A 14,357-nucleotide genomic window follows, 5' to 3' on the forward strand; every position below is an offset into this window, starting at 1 on the left:
GCGCGCGCGCGCACACACACACACACACACACACACACACACACACACACACACACACAAAATCCATTCATACACATACAGACATATTTAAAGGCAAAGAGTTTATATGGATGGATATGTGTGTGTGCGCGTGCGAGTATAACCTATCCTTTTTTCCCCCTAAGGTAAGTCTTTCCGCTTCCGGGATTGGAATGACTCCTTACCCTCTCGCTTAAAACCCACATCCTTTCATCTTTCCTTTTCCTTCCCTCTTTCCTGACAAAGCAGCCGCCGGTTGCGAATTCGAAATTGTGTGTGTGTGTGTGTGTGTGTGTGTGTGTGTGTGTGTGTGTGTGTGTTATTTTATTGTGCCTGTCTACTGGCGCTTTCCCGCTTGGTAAGCCTTGGAATCTTTGTTTTTAAAATATACAAAATATACCATTGACTACACATGGAATAAAGGTATTATGTGGGACAAAAAGGAAACTTCATTTAGTGTCTAGGAACAGCTCTGATGATAGCATTGTAATTCATTCCAAAGAATACTGCAAAATATTGAAGTAAGTAATCCACAAATCTAAGCTGCTTTATTATGAGAAAAAGATAACTATATCAGGCGACAAAATAAAAACTTTTTAGTATATAAAATAAAAACTCTGTAGCATATAGTGAAGACAGAGACAGGCGGGGAAAGGAAAAGGAACAGATAGCTCTAAAAATAAATGAGACATTGGTAACAAGTGCATGTAGTGTTGCAAACTTCTTACAAAAAAGTTCTTAGTTTCTGTTACTGATAGTTTGGGGTAACCAGGTTCCATAAACAATGCAGTAGAATATCTGAACGAATCCCTACAAATAACTTCAGTAAAATGGAAATTACACTAACTTCTCCCATATTACCATATTAAAATTCTTAAAATCAAAGTATTTCAGTGGTTATGATAACATGTCAAGAAGTTAATCAAAGAGTGTTTATGCGAATTGAGTTTATCTTAAGTTATTTGTGTAACCAATCTATCAGCAGAATGTTTGCAGACTACCTAAAATACGCTGAAGTTACAAGAAGGGGGACAAAGAGATACCATCAGACTATTGAGCAATTTGTTGTGTCAGCTTTTTCAAAAATATTTGAAAAGATTATGATGAAGCATCTTCTTAATCATCTGACTGCAAATAATATATTGTCCACGTCACAGTTCGGGTTCATTAAGGTTCCTGACATAGAGATGGATATGTGCATGCACAGTGAGAAACTACTTAATTCATTAGATAACAAATTAGAGGCTACTGTGATTTTCTGTGGTGTGCCAGAAGCCTTTGACTGTGTGAATCACAGCATTCTCTTAAGTGAATTAGAATACTATGGTGTCACTAGGAGTGGCGCAAATTGGTTAGAGTTTTACCTAACAGGAAACAAAGGGTGTCGTTGTGAAATACCTATTGGTGAAAGCAATCAGTCTTCATCTGATTGGAAATTAATTACATGTGGTGCTCCTCAAGGTTCCATCTATAGTTCATAGCTTTTGCTTGTGTACATTAATGACGTCTCATCTGTTACTTTGCCAAGTTTGTTCGTAGATGATACAAGCATTGCAAAAAATAGCAAGTTAAGTTCAGATTTAGAAATGGCTGTTATAAAAGTTTCACTGATGTTAATAAATGGTTTAAAGCTAATTCACTGTCATTGAACTTCGAAAAGGCCGACTACATGCAGTTGAGAACATGAGAGAGATTTCCTTCCAGCTTGTATATAACATATGAAGACATGCAGATAGAAGAGGTTGACAGCATTAAATTTCTGGGATTTCAACTTGATAATAAAGTCAATTGGGAAGGTCATACCACAAAATTGCTCAAGTGCCTAAACAAGTCTGTATTTGCAATGTAATTGCATACTTTCATTCAATTATGACATATAGGATCATATTTTGAAGTAACTCATCAAACTGAGCAAAAGTTTTTAGAGTGCAAATGTGTGTAATGGGACTCATTTGTGGTGTGTATTCAAAAGCATCACTAGAAGCCTTTTCAAGGAACTGGGTATTCTAACCACTGCTTCTCATTATATTTATTCCTTAATGAAATTTTTTGCAAATAATGTGTGTATAGAATAAAATTTTCTCTCTATAGCAGAGTGTGCGCTGATATGAAACTTCCTGGCAGATTAAAACTGTTTGCCGGACTGAGACACGAACTCGGGACCTTTGCCTTTCGCGGGCAAGTGCTCTACCAACTGAGGTACCCAACCACGACTCTCACCCCGTCCTCGCAGCTTTAAATCCGCCAGTGCCTTGTCTCCTACCTTCCAAACTTCGACCGAGCGAGGTGGCGCAGTGGTTAGCACACTGGACTCGCATTCGGGAGGACGACGGTTCAATCCCATCTCCAGCCATCCTGATTTAGGTTTTCCGTGATTTCCCTAAATCGTTTCAGGCAAATGCTGGGATGGTTCCTTTGAAAGGGCACGGTCGATTTCCTTCCCTACCCCGAGCTTGCGCTCCGTCTCTAATGACCTCGTTGTCGACGAGACGTTAAACACTAACCACCACCATCCAAACTTCGCAGAAGCTCTCCTGCGAACCTTGCAGAAATAGCGCTCCTGGAAGAAAGGATATTGCGGAGACATGGCTTAGCCACAGCCTTGGGGTTGTTTCTAGAATGAAATTTTCACTCTACAGTGGAGTGTGCGCTAATATGAAACTGTGCGTCTGCCACACAGTTTTAATCTGCCAGGAAGTTTCAATGTGTGTCTATTTCCAACCAATGGCTAAGCTCATGGTATCAATACTAGGATTAACGACAATCTACATAAATACCTAAAATCACTTACCTTGGTCCAAAAAGGGGTCCAGTATACAGGAACACATTTTTTCAGCGAATTGTCAGCAATCATTAAAAAACTTTGTTTCAGATAAAGCACATTTTAGACATCATTTGAAAGAGTTTTTGGTTGGTAATTCCTCCTACTCTATAGATGAAGGTCTTAATAGGGACTGCTAGATCAGATTAAGAAAAATGTCTTTTAGATTTCAGTTTTGTCAGTACTTGGCCGCAACAGTCAAGATTAGTTATTTTGTGTACGATAAATTTATTAAAAGTACATAAATGTGTTTCATTATGACAGTGTATTAATACTGTAAATAATAGCAGTTCCAGTTTAGTGTAATGTAGTCATATATTTTGACAGTCTCCTGACAAATGATCAGGGAAGTGTTTGTTTTATGCTTTTTGTGTTATACTTTCTGACATGTTCCACACACTTGAGAATCATCTGTGAAATGAAAACTGAATCTAAAGTAAACATAGATATACCTGCAAACTCGTCTTGAGAAAGTTGGAGATCCTGACACTGCCATGTCTATACATTCTTAAGACAGTAAAATTTTTAAGGAACCACCATGTTGACTCACAAAATGTAGTGAAATACACAAACACAACATCAGACTAAAGTCAAAGTTGCAGGTGTTATGCACAGGCCCTCAACTTTGTTAAAAGGAAGCATTCCATGTGAGCCTCCAGCTGTTCAACAAGCTCCCCATATGTATACGGTCTGTTAAAGACAACATTCGAATTAATGAAGCCTGAAATCCTAACAGCTGTGTCCATGCTTTTACTCTTTAAAGGAATACCCAAACAATTAATCTTGCTGGTTATGTGTAAGTTCAAAACATGAACTTTTTAGTGAAACAAACTTAGTTTGTTGCAATGCAATATCCTACCCATAATATATAAAAAAGTTTGCTCAGCATCTGTATCACTCTGTATACTATCAGATGACATGGGTTAAATAAACAAGCATTTTACTTTTATAATTTGGAAGTATAGACTGGGTTGCAACTAGGAGGATTTTACTACACGAGCAATAAATTATCAGATGTGGTTCTGAGACTGTACGAACCTATGTATCAGTCAGGTCGAAAGGTGACAGCAGACAAATGGTTTACTAATATTGGATTGATAGAAGAATTAGGAAGGAAAATAATCTTTCTTTTGTTGGGACAATGAAGGAAAACAAGCATGAGATTCCTCTGGAGCTTATCAGTAAAGGAAGGCTGTCCACAGTTCACTTTCTGGCTTCAAGAAAGGCTGTACTCTAAGTTTCCTATGTTCCTAAAAAAGGGAAGTGTGCAACTCTGGCATCAAGTTTGCTTGAAAATAATTCAACAGATGCTGACACTAGAGATGGAAGCCATCCATTTCGTAATAGCTCCAAAGGTGAAGTCGACAGTACAGTAAGTTGGACGCTTCATACAGTGTTGGCCCGTAGTTACAAACTGTTCTGTCACATTAATGCGACCAACTGTCAAAAATCGGAATAACAACCTTCTGCAGTGCAGACTGCTGCAAGACATGCAGGAAGTCAATAAGGTTCTGGAAGTATCGACAGGTATGAGGAGCCTTGCTGTGGCCAGCTCCTATAGGTTTCTTGGTTGAGGATCTGTGCGCATACACTGAGAGCTGTGTGACATGTTGCATTGTCCTGCAATGCTATCATGCTGAGGGAAAAACAAACTGCCTGTATAGGTGTACATGCTCCTCAAGGACAGATGCATACTCTTGTTGGTCAATTGTGCCTTCCACAGTTAAGAGATTGTCATCCAGGGAATGACCTGAAAACTCCGGCCTGGAGTCTTCTGTAGTGGCCTACCCAGTATTTTAGGTAAAAGTGTTAAATCTTTAGTGTAAGTGATGGAAAATAGCATGGAGGCCACTGTAGAGTTTTGCGTCAACCATGCTATGTCAACATGTAAGGCCCAATAACAGATGCACAAGTGAGTGCGAAGCAAAGATAGCTGAGCACAGTGGTGAACTGCCCTGCACAGCGAGTCGTTGCCACCACACTTGAGGGAGTCTCTTTGTTATGGGCGATGTAACTAGACACAAGGTTTTAGAGGAACAGGTGGGCAGTAATGGAGTATAAATGAGGCTGAATTTGAGGACAAGACGTCATTCAATTCAGGGACTTGGTTATAGCTGGATAGCTGCACCATGATGCCGTAGCACCACTGGACCATGAGATGTCTGGACAGCACCAGCAGCAGCCTCCAATTCAAGACCAGGCTGCACCTGCCACCCCACTGGGTCCTCCTTGGTACTGGGTGCCACAGTCCTGCTGCCCTGTTGCTGCTGACGCTCAAGTCCAGGGTGTCAGAATACCAGCTGCCATCTGTTGCCTGTCCTATGGGCTAGGGGTTGAGACCCGTGCATAGCCGTCTCTGCCACTGTGGAGCAAAGAGCAGTGGGGCCACCACCTGGCATGCTACTCCACCGGGAAGCGCTGCTATTAAAAATGGCCACCTTGCCTTTGCTACAGGGCTAGAGCCCTGACACAGCATCGCTGGGTGCCATCCTAGCAGCCAACACCAGCAGCACTGCCCATAGCTCATAAGGCGAAATGTGCCTGTCCCACATAGAACTGAAGATATAATAAAGTTATATGTTGCTAAATTGTCCACAGCACTTCCACTGGCTCTCACAACATATGGCATCACCACAAATGCCTCACCCCTACACAGGTGCCACTACAGAGTGGTGTCAGGGGGACCGATGTCGCAGCAATCGACAGTGGAGGGTGTGCCACCCCTGCAGCACATTGTTTGAGCCACAGCCCACAGTGACTTCATTGGGGTGAGTGAGACTGTTTTGTTCTTGTGTGGTGATAATCATGGGGTTGAAGTTTAGAGGGTGTGATTTTATGAATGTTCCATTTACAAGACCAGAAGAACCTGTGGATCTGTCACAGTTTAGGAGTAATGGTAAAGATGAGTGGTTAGTTCCTGTATGTTGCATTCAATGTAATTTACTTGGGCATTCAATGCCTTGTGCTGAAACAGTAGCAGAACTGGTTCGCTTGTAACAATTTTGGGCATGTGGCTTGACAGTTTAGTGTGTCCAAATGGTTCATGATTAGAGATTAGATTAGATTAATACTTGTTCCATAGATCATGAATACGATACTTCGTAATGATGTGGAACGTGTCAGGTTAATGAAAGATGTCTGTACAAGATATTACATTACACAAAATATTGCATGACACTAATGCTTAAGTTAGTTTTTTTCCCTCCCTTAATTTATATCTAAAAATTCAGCCAATGAGTAGGAGGAGTTGTCATCTAGAAATTCTTTTAATTTATTTTTAAATGTTGGTTGACTATCTGTCAGGCTTTTGATGCTGTTTGGTAGGTGACCAAAAACTTTTGTGGCAGCATAATTTACCCCCTTCTGTGCCAAAGTCAGATTTAACCCTGCATAGTGAAGATCATCCTTTCTCCTGGTGTTATAGCTATGCACACTGCTATTACTTTTGAACTGGGCTGGATTATTAACAACAAATTTAATAAGTGAATATATATACTGTGAAGTTACTGTGAGGATCCCCAGATCCTCAAATAGATGTCTGCAAGATGACCGTGGGTGGGCTCCAGCAATTATTCTGATTACACGTTTTTGAGCAATGAATACTTTTCTACTCAACGATGAATTGCCCCAGAATATGATACCATAATTGCAGTAACTTGGGAGAACACTCTAGGACTAACTGTTCTGTGCATATTGTTTTTTGTTGTGTAATTTCTATCTTGGATAATGGGTGCAGAGGCAACATCAGAGACACGAGGTGTCATCAGTGAAGAGGCATCCAGTCATTAAGGGATCAGGTGGTCCAGTTGAGAGCGGACAATGTTTTTATGTTTCATGAACTAGCAGGAAAGAATTGTGAGATAGAAGTGTTGAAGTGGCAAACTCGAGGAGTGGATCCGACTGTTGCGAATCCGACTGTTGCGAATCTTGTTTCTCCTTTCTCTGATAGAGCATCTGAGAATATGTTGGCATGTAGTGAGGATTGTTAAGTGCTCAGCTGACATAGGGGTTTGGTTAGATAAACAGTTGTCAATCACAAGGTTATATTTGTCAAGATAAGCAAAATCATTGGTAAGGTGATAGAAGCATTGTGAATTGCAAAAACTTTTGACCAGTTGAGACAGGGGTTGGATCATGGGAAGCATAATAGTGCACAGTTTTTTCCATAAATAATTAGGCTTGGTATCCAGGAGACATAATGAGGCAGTAGAAGACTTTTCAGCTAGAATTAGTAAAATGAACATTAACACATATGAGCTCCCACGAAACAAGATGGTGCTGCAAGAGGCCGAGCAATGAGCACTTGATGCCTTTTGAAGGGGTTAGACACCAAAAATGTCTAGGAGAGTGCACATGGGGCCACCTAAGGCTCTTCATGAAGGGGTTAGGTTAACTTTGGATAATGAAGAAATTGATAGGTTGATGGGGTAAGAGAGTGGAAACAGGCATTTAGATCGAATTCAAGTATTGTAATTGTCATTGAACGGGATCTGTTAAAAGACAGTGTTACCAATTACGGAATCCACAGCACAACTGGAGTAACAGGGTCGCCAATAATGTGGTATAAATGGCAGTAGAGGAAGTTTTGGTCAACAGCAACGTTATAGGGATAATGGTAAGTGTAGTCCAGGGTCCAGGGATTAGGAAGGCTCTGTTAAACTTAAAAGGGCCGTCAACTGTAATTCCTAGTAAGAATAAGTTTAGTAAGAACAAACACTGTGGCAGAATGTGCCATACTGGTGTTGTGGATAGAAGGATGTATAAAGTATTGTTGGACACAGGAGCGTAAGTGTCAGTAGCCTTGAGAGAAATTAGTGGATAGAAGGCAGTGGAACCCACCTTGATACAATTTATGTGGGGTAGGGGACAATCATTGGGGTCAGTAGTGGTGAATTTTTCAGTTGGAACAATGTGTAGGTAAAAAGGTTTGTCTGCATAAACAAACGAGGTATATTAATTTATACAGGCAGCAGTTGAATACGCTAAAGGTATATTCATTCACATTACTGCATATGTAATCTGAGAGGGAGGTGGAAAAATTGAAAATGATATACCCTCAGATTTTTTACCACCACCTATCTTGATTTAATGCTTGTAACATAGCTCTTCTGTTCTCACCTAGTCCGCCTCCGTAGCATAGCGGTAGCATTTCTGTCCACCACCCAGTGGGTCCGGGTTTGATTCCCAGCAGGGGACTGGTTGTTGTGTGTCCTTCATCATTATTTGCATCATCATTGACCCGCAAGTTGCCGAAGTGGCGTCAACGAAAAGGGAATTGCAATACGGTGGCCGAACTCCCCCGCATGGAGCCTGCCGACTAACAATGCCATACTATCATTTCCATTTATTTATTTATTTTTTCTCACCTGCCATGGTGTACAGACTTATCTCGTTCTATATGTGTCTAACAAATAAAAAGTGGTTCTATGAGCTTCAAATACACTTGCCCCCAGGGGCTCAGCATTCATTTGCTGGGTACGGGCTTGGGGACCCCGGGGTTCCTGAGCTGGGGACTGGTAAGCGCCGCCAGTCCCTTGTCACCGTAAGCTCTGGGCATGCTTCAACGACCACCATGCAGCGCGGCGGTGGAATGTTGTGTGTCTCAGGGAGTGGGGATCTTGGCTTGGCTACCCGGATCGCGAGGATGGAATAAACCTCTATAAACAACCCCTCAATCTCAAGGTGTGCTGCACGCCGATGAGATGCATGGCTGTTGAGGTGGAACAGTCATTAGCGGGCAACCTCTGGGGAACCTGCCGCACCTCAGTTGTATAAGGCTTACCTAGGCACGCGGGGCTCTGTCTAGGTGGACTTGTAGTTCCCTAGCTGCTCGTGGGACCGAGTTGGATCCTTCGAAATCCTCTTTTCCTCCTCCCAGCGGAAAGAGTGGGCTGCTGGAGGGTTCTAACACCCAGTCTCTGAAGAGGGCTCGTGCAGTCAGTCCCCCTGACTGCAGCACATCTTTGACAAGTGAAGTCTTTAGTAACAGGATGCATTCTGGTGCTCAGAATGTGTTTCTCATTGTGAAACGGAAGGAGGGTAGTTTTGTGAAGGTATCGCCCTTCTATATACAAAAGGAATTGAAGGGCATCTGTGGCTCCTTGAAATCGGTGAAGCGCTTACGTAATGGGACCTTGCAAGTGGAAACTTCCACTTTCCAGCAAGCAACTAACCTCCAATCTGCTAAATGTCTTGGAGAGTATGCCATAGACACTGAATTGCACAGCACCTTGAACTACAGCAAAGGTGTTGTGACATGCCGGGATCTAGTTGACATTCCCAAGGACGAACTGCAACGTGAGTGGGCTCCGGAAGGTATCGTTGATGTCCAACACATCATGAAGAGTGTTGATGGCAATCTTGTCAAATCCGACTCCTTTATTCTGACCTTCAGTAGCACAAAACTTCCTGAACATGTTAAAGCTGGCTTCCTTCGTCTTAGTGTGAGGCCTTATTTCCCGACCCCAATGCGCTGTTTTAAATGCCAGCGTTTTGGGCATACCACCTTAGGATGTAAAGGCGAAGCGACTTGTGGCAACTGTGGTAAGGCTGCTCATGAAGGAGTTGATTGCTCGTCTCCGGCTAAATGTATTAATTGCTCTGGGAACCACCCTGTTTGGAGTAGGGACTGCCGAATATTTTTAGAGGAACGCAAAGTCCAGGAAATCAAAAGAACCGAGCGAATCCCCTATGGTGAGGCCAAGAAGATCTATAAGTCGATCAACCTCCCACATTTGCTACATCTTTCGCATCCCTGGTTCAGAAGCCTACTCCAAAAGTCGATGCCTCAACGCAGACCGAGGTGGTGAGTGTTGGCACTAACACCTGCAGCTGTCAGTGCACTTGCAACACAGCCAGTGTTTCAGAGCCGGTAGCCCCTACTCGAACGGCAGACAAGGGTATAGTGGCGAACTTGGGCCAGCCCCTGTCGCCTCCAACAGCTGAGGCTGTTCCCAAGCCTAGTGCGCCAATTACCACTCCCACATCAGCTCCCCCAAAGCCCACCAAACCACAGAAAGCTCCTGTACCGCAGCAACACTGGGTCAAATCCCGTGGTAAACCGTCTGACCATGCGGCTGTTGTTTTACGTGAGGCTTCATCTGACTTTTCACCAGAGTTGATGGAATACTACGTATGTGTGGGGCAATCAGCTCACCCCACACCTGCCCCTCCACCTGCTGCGGTCTCCCCGCCCCATCGGAGAGACAGGATGAAGGTGCTACCCCCAACATAGATGGCTCCCATACTTCAGTGGAACTTGCAAGGGTTCCGGACGCATGTGGAGGAACTTCGTCTACTCTCTCAGGGTAGACCACTGTGTCTCTGTCTCCAGGAGACTTATTTCCATCCCTCATACTCCCCTGAGCTGCGAGGCTATACACTCCACAAAAAGGATGACCTGCGTGGAGAGAGAGCTGGAGGAGGTGTAGGTATTTTCGTCAGGACAGACTACCACTCCTCGCCTCTCTCGCTTATGACGACTTTACAGGCTGTCGCTGTGTCTGTGCAAGTACGTCATCCACTGACTGTCTGTTCACTTTACTTGCCCCCACATGAGGCACTTGATGAAGTGGCCCTCACCGACCTTCTTACACAGCTCCCCCAACCATTCATTATTTGTGGTGATTTTAATGCCCACAATGTGCTTTGGGGCTCTGCAATTACCTGCCCCAGGGGTAGAGCAATTGAGAGGCTTCTCCTGTCATCCTGTGCCTACTTGCTCAATGGAGGACACAGTACTCATTTCTGCACGGCGACTGGGTCGTTCTCTGCCATTGATCTCTCGCTTTGCTGTCCAGCTCTTGCTGCCAGTGCTCACTGGAAAGTGGTCGCTGACTTGCATGGCAGTAATCATTTCCCCATCTGGATTCACCTGCCAGATGGCGTGGGCCCTGAAAGGAGACCACCACGATGGGTGCTCAGTGGAGCTGACTGGACACTTTATAGCCAGTTGGCCCAATTCGAACACTGTGCGACTGTTGAGGTGTGGGTGGATCATATTACCGAAACGGTCCACCACGCCGCTGCAGCATCCATTCCACAGTCCATGGGCCCCCGGAAGAGGCCACCTGTGCCTTGGTGGAGTGCCGACTGCCGCTCTGCCATCAGGACCAGGCGTGCGGCTCTGCCTCAGTTCAAGTCTCGGCTGACTGCTGAGAATCTTGCAGTATTTTGGGTGGCGAGGGCAAGGTGTCGCCGCATTATTCGTGAGAGCAAGAAGAGGTCATGGCAACAGTTCCTGAACACCATTAATCGTTCCACCAAAAGTTCCATTGTGTGGGAGACCATCAGGAGAATTTCTGGCAGAGGAGGGAGGTGTCCCAAAGCTGCTGTAATGAATAACGCCACTCCCCACACGGATCCGCAGACTATGGCAGCGTATTTTGCCGCGGTTACTGCAACAACCAGTCAGGATCCAGGATTCCAGCGCCTTAGGGCCGTTGCTGAGTGATGTAGTCTGAATTTCCAGTCCACATCTCATGAAGTTTACAACTGCCCATTTTTTATGTGGGAGCTGGATTCTGCATTGTCTGGAGCTCGTGACACCTCCCCTGTTCACAACAGGGTCCATTACAGTATGCTATGGCACCTCACAATGCGCAACAAAGAAATCCTCCTCGCACTTTTTAATGGAATTTGGTCACTTTCCTGACGCGTGGCGTGAGGCAGTTTTAATCCCTTTTTTAAAACCTGGGAAAGACCACACGAGCCCGAGTAGCTACCGTAGTGTTGCCCTCACTAGTTGCATAGGAAAGACCTTGGAGCGGATGGTCAACCGCCGCCTTGTCTGGATGTTAGAATCCCGGCAACTCCTTAGTCGCTTTCAGTGTGGGTTCAGGAGGTTTCGTTCCACCTTCGATAACCTGGCCCTACTGGAGGTGGCTATACAACAAGCTTTCCTACGCCGTCATCACCTTCTAGGTGTATTTTTTGACATTGAGAAGGCCTACAATACCACTTGGAGGAGTCTCATCCTGGAGAAACTTCACGAATGGGGTTTTCGGGGTTGTCTTCCTCTTTTTATTAAGTCTTTTCTCTCGCCACGATATTTTAGATACCGCATTGGTGAAGTCCTGTCTGATTGCTTTGAGCAGGAGAACGGTGTCCCTCAGGGTAGCGTTTTAAGTGTGACTGTCTTTGCCATCGCTATTAATAGCATTACGCCCATGACCGAGCGAGGTGGCGCAGTTGTTAGCACACCTGACTCGTATTCGGGAGGACGACGGTTCAATCCCGTCTCCGGCCATCCTGATCTAGGTTTTCCGTGATTTCCCTAAATCGTTTCAGGCAAATGCCGGGATGGTACCTTTGAAAGGGCACGGCCGATTTCCTTCCCAATCCTTCCCTAACCCGAGCTTGCGCTCCGTCTCTAATGACCTCGTTGTCGACGGGACGTTAAACACTACCTACCACCACCACCACCACCATTACGTCCATAGTGAAAAATCCTTTCCAGTGTTCTTTGTTTGTGGATGATTTCTCTTTGTTTTGCTCTTCTTCAAGCCTTGCAACGACATCTCGTCAGTTCCAACTTACTATTAGACGTTTGGATGACTGGGCGCGGAAGAGTGGTTTTAAGTTTTCCACCGAGAAGTCTGTATGTGTTCTTTTCAACCGTTCTCGTTCGATTTTAACCTTTCCTGAGTTGCGGATGAGAGACACTATTCTCACTTTTAAAGACACGGTGAGGTTTCTGGGGATCATTTTTGACTCAAAGCTCACGTGGTTACCTCATCTTAAAGACCTGAAACGGCGGTTACTTAAGGCTTTAAGTATTTTAAAATGTCTTAGCCACAGTAAATGGGGAGCTGACAGGACTTGTCTGCTCCAGTTTTACAGGGCGTTTGTGCGATCTTGGCTCGATTATGGGTGCACGGTGTACGGGTCTGCGAGGCCTTCTTACTTGAAGATGTTGGACGTTGTGCACCGTGAAGGGCTTCGGTTGGCCACTGGGGCATTCCGAACTAGCCCCATACCAAGCCTCTGTGCAGAGGCTGGTGAAACGCCACTTGCTATGCGGCGACGGCTACTTACAGTGCGCCAGGCATATAAAACTTTGTCCACACCATACACCCCTGCATACCCTGCCATTGCTCAGCCTCCTCTGGCACAGTTATTTCATAACCGGCAACGTACGATTCAGCCCTATGGGATTCGCGCACAGGATTGCCTCGCTGCGATGTCTATGGCTGGTCTTCGTGTTTTGCGTCGCGGTTGGAGCAGATCCCCCCTTAGCTCCTCCGGAGACCCAAACTTATTTTAGATTTGACTAATTTTAAGAAAGATCGCACGCCAGATTTTACATTCCAATGTCTGTTTTTTAACATTTTAGATGTGCATCACGGTTTCACTGTCGTGTACACTGATGGCTCCAAACAGGAGAATTTCCTTGGCTGTTCTGTAGTGTTCCCTGATAAAATTACCCGGATTCGCCTCCCTGCTGAATATACCGTTTTCGCAGCGGAGCTCCACGCGATCCTGAAGGCACTGGAGCAGATGAATCGTGTTCGGGGCGATCGATTTCTTCTATGCTCCGATTCTCTTAGTGCCTTCCAATCACTGCAGAACCTGTATCCGACTGAGGCAATGGTCCAGCTGATACATGACCAACTGTACTTGCTTCAACGGCGGGGTACAGAAGTATCCTTCTGCTGGGTGCCTGGTCATGTTGACATCTGGGGCAATGAACAGGCCGATCGGGCTGCCAAGGAGGCCTGCAGAGAGCAGGATGTGGTCCAGTGTCCTATTCCCTTGCAGTCAGTCATCGCTGCACTCCACAGGAAGTGCATGGAGTTGTGGGAGGACGAATGGCTGGCGGTGACGGCCAATAAACTGCGGTTGATAAAGTCAACCACTCAGCCGTGGCGTTCCTCCTGCCGATTGCTCAGGTGGGAGGAGGTGGCCCTCACACGACTTCGGATCGGGCACTGTCCTCTCACACATAGCTTTTTATTACGGCGGGAGGATCCACCATTTTGTGATGCTTGTGGTGTGCACATCTCTGTCCGGCACATTTTAACAGACTGCATTTTATACCGTGATGCACGTGCAGAAGCACATATTGCTGGGGATCTGCCTTCTGTTTTAGCTAATGATGAGATGTGTGTGTCTAGGGTTTTTAAGTTTTGTGATGTGTCTGGACTCTGGCCTAAAATTTTAGGCTGGAGGTTTTAGTGTATTGCAGAGTGGCTGACTCCTCCCCTTTTTTCCTTGCGGTCAGCCAGCCACTTCCATCTGCTACATTGTTTTAGCTTCTTCTATCATTTTCTTCCTATGTTGTCCATGTTTTACTGCTGGCGCTCTGCTTCATCCCACGCTTTGGTGTGGGTGAGCACATGTTTTTCGACGATTATTACCCATGTTTTCTGTTCCGTTTTATATTCCTGTTCTGGGGTTTCTCTTGACACCCGTCTCACTAAGTTACTGAACGGGTGCTGAAGACCTTGCTGTCGTGCGCCCAAAACCCCTCTACTACTACTACTACTACTACTACTACTACTACTACTACTTCAAATAC

General features: G+C 45.0%; 1 protein-coding gene across 2 annotated transcripts in view; it reads left to right on the forward strand.

Annotated features, from left to right (window-relative positions):
• LOC126356369 (transmembrane protein 237-like) overlaps positions 1 to 14,357 on the forward strand; it is an 80,308-nt gene that overhangs the window by 38,502 nt on the left and 27,449 nt on the right. Inside the window, exon 6 of one of the 2 annotated variants that reach the window (XR_007565637.1) lies at positions 5,438 to 5,607. The exons of the other annotated variant lie outside the window; for it this stretch is intronic. The gene's annotated coding sequence lies outside the window, so the exon portion shown is untranslated. The remainder of the gene's footprint in view (positions 1 to 5,437; positions 5,608 to 14,357) is intronic. 2 annotated transcript variants of the gene reach the window in all.

The sequence above is a fragment of the Schistocerca gregaria genome, chromosome 3 (genome assembly GCF_023897955.1).
Source record: "Schistocerca gregaria isolate iqSchGreg1 chromosome 3, iqSchGreg1.2, whole genome shotgun sequence".
NCBI lineage: Eukaryota > Metazoa > Arthropoda > Insecta > Orthoptera > Acrididae > Schistocerca > Schistocerca gregaria.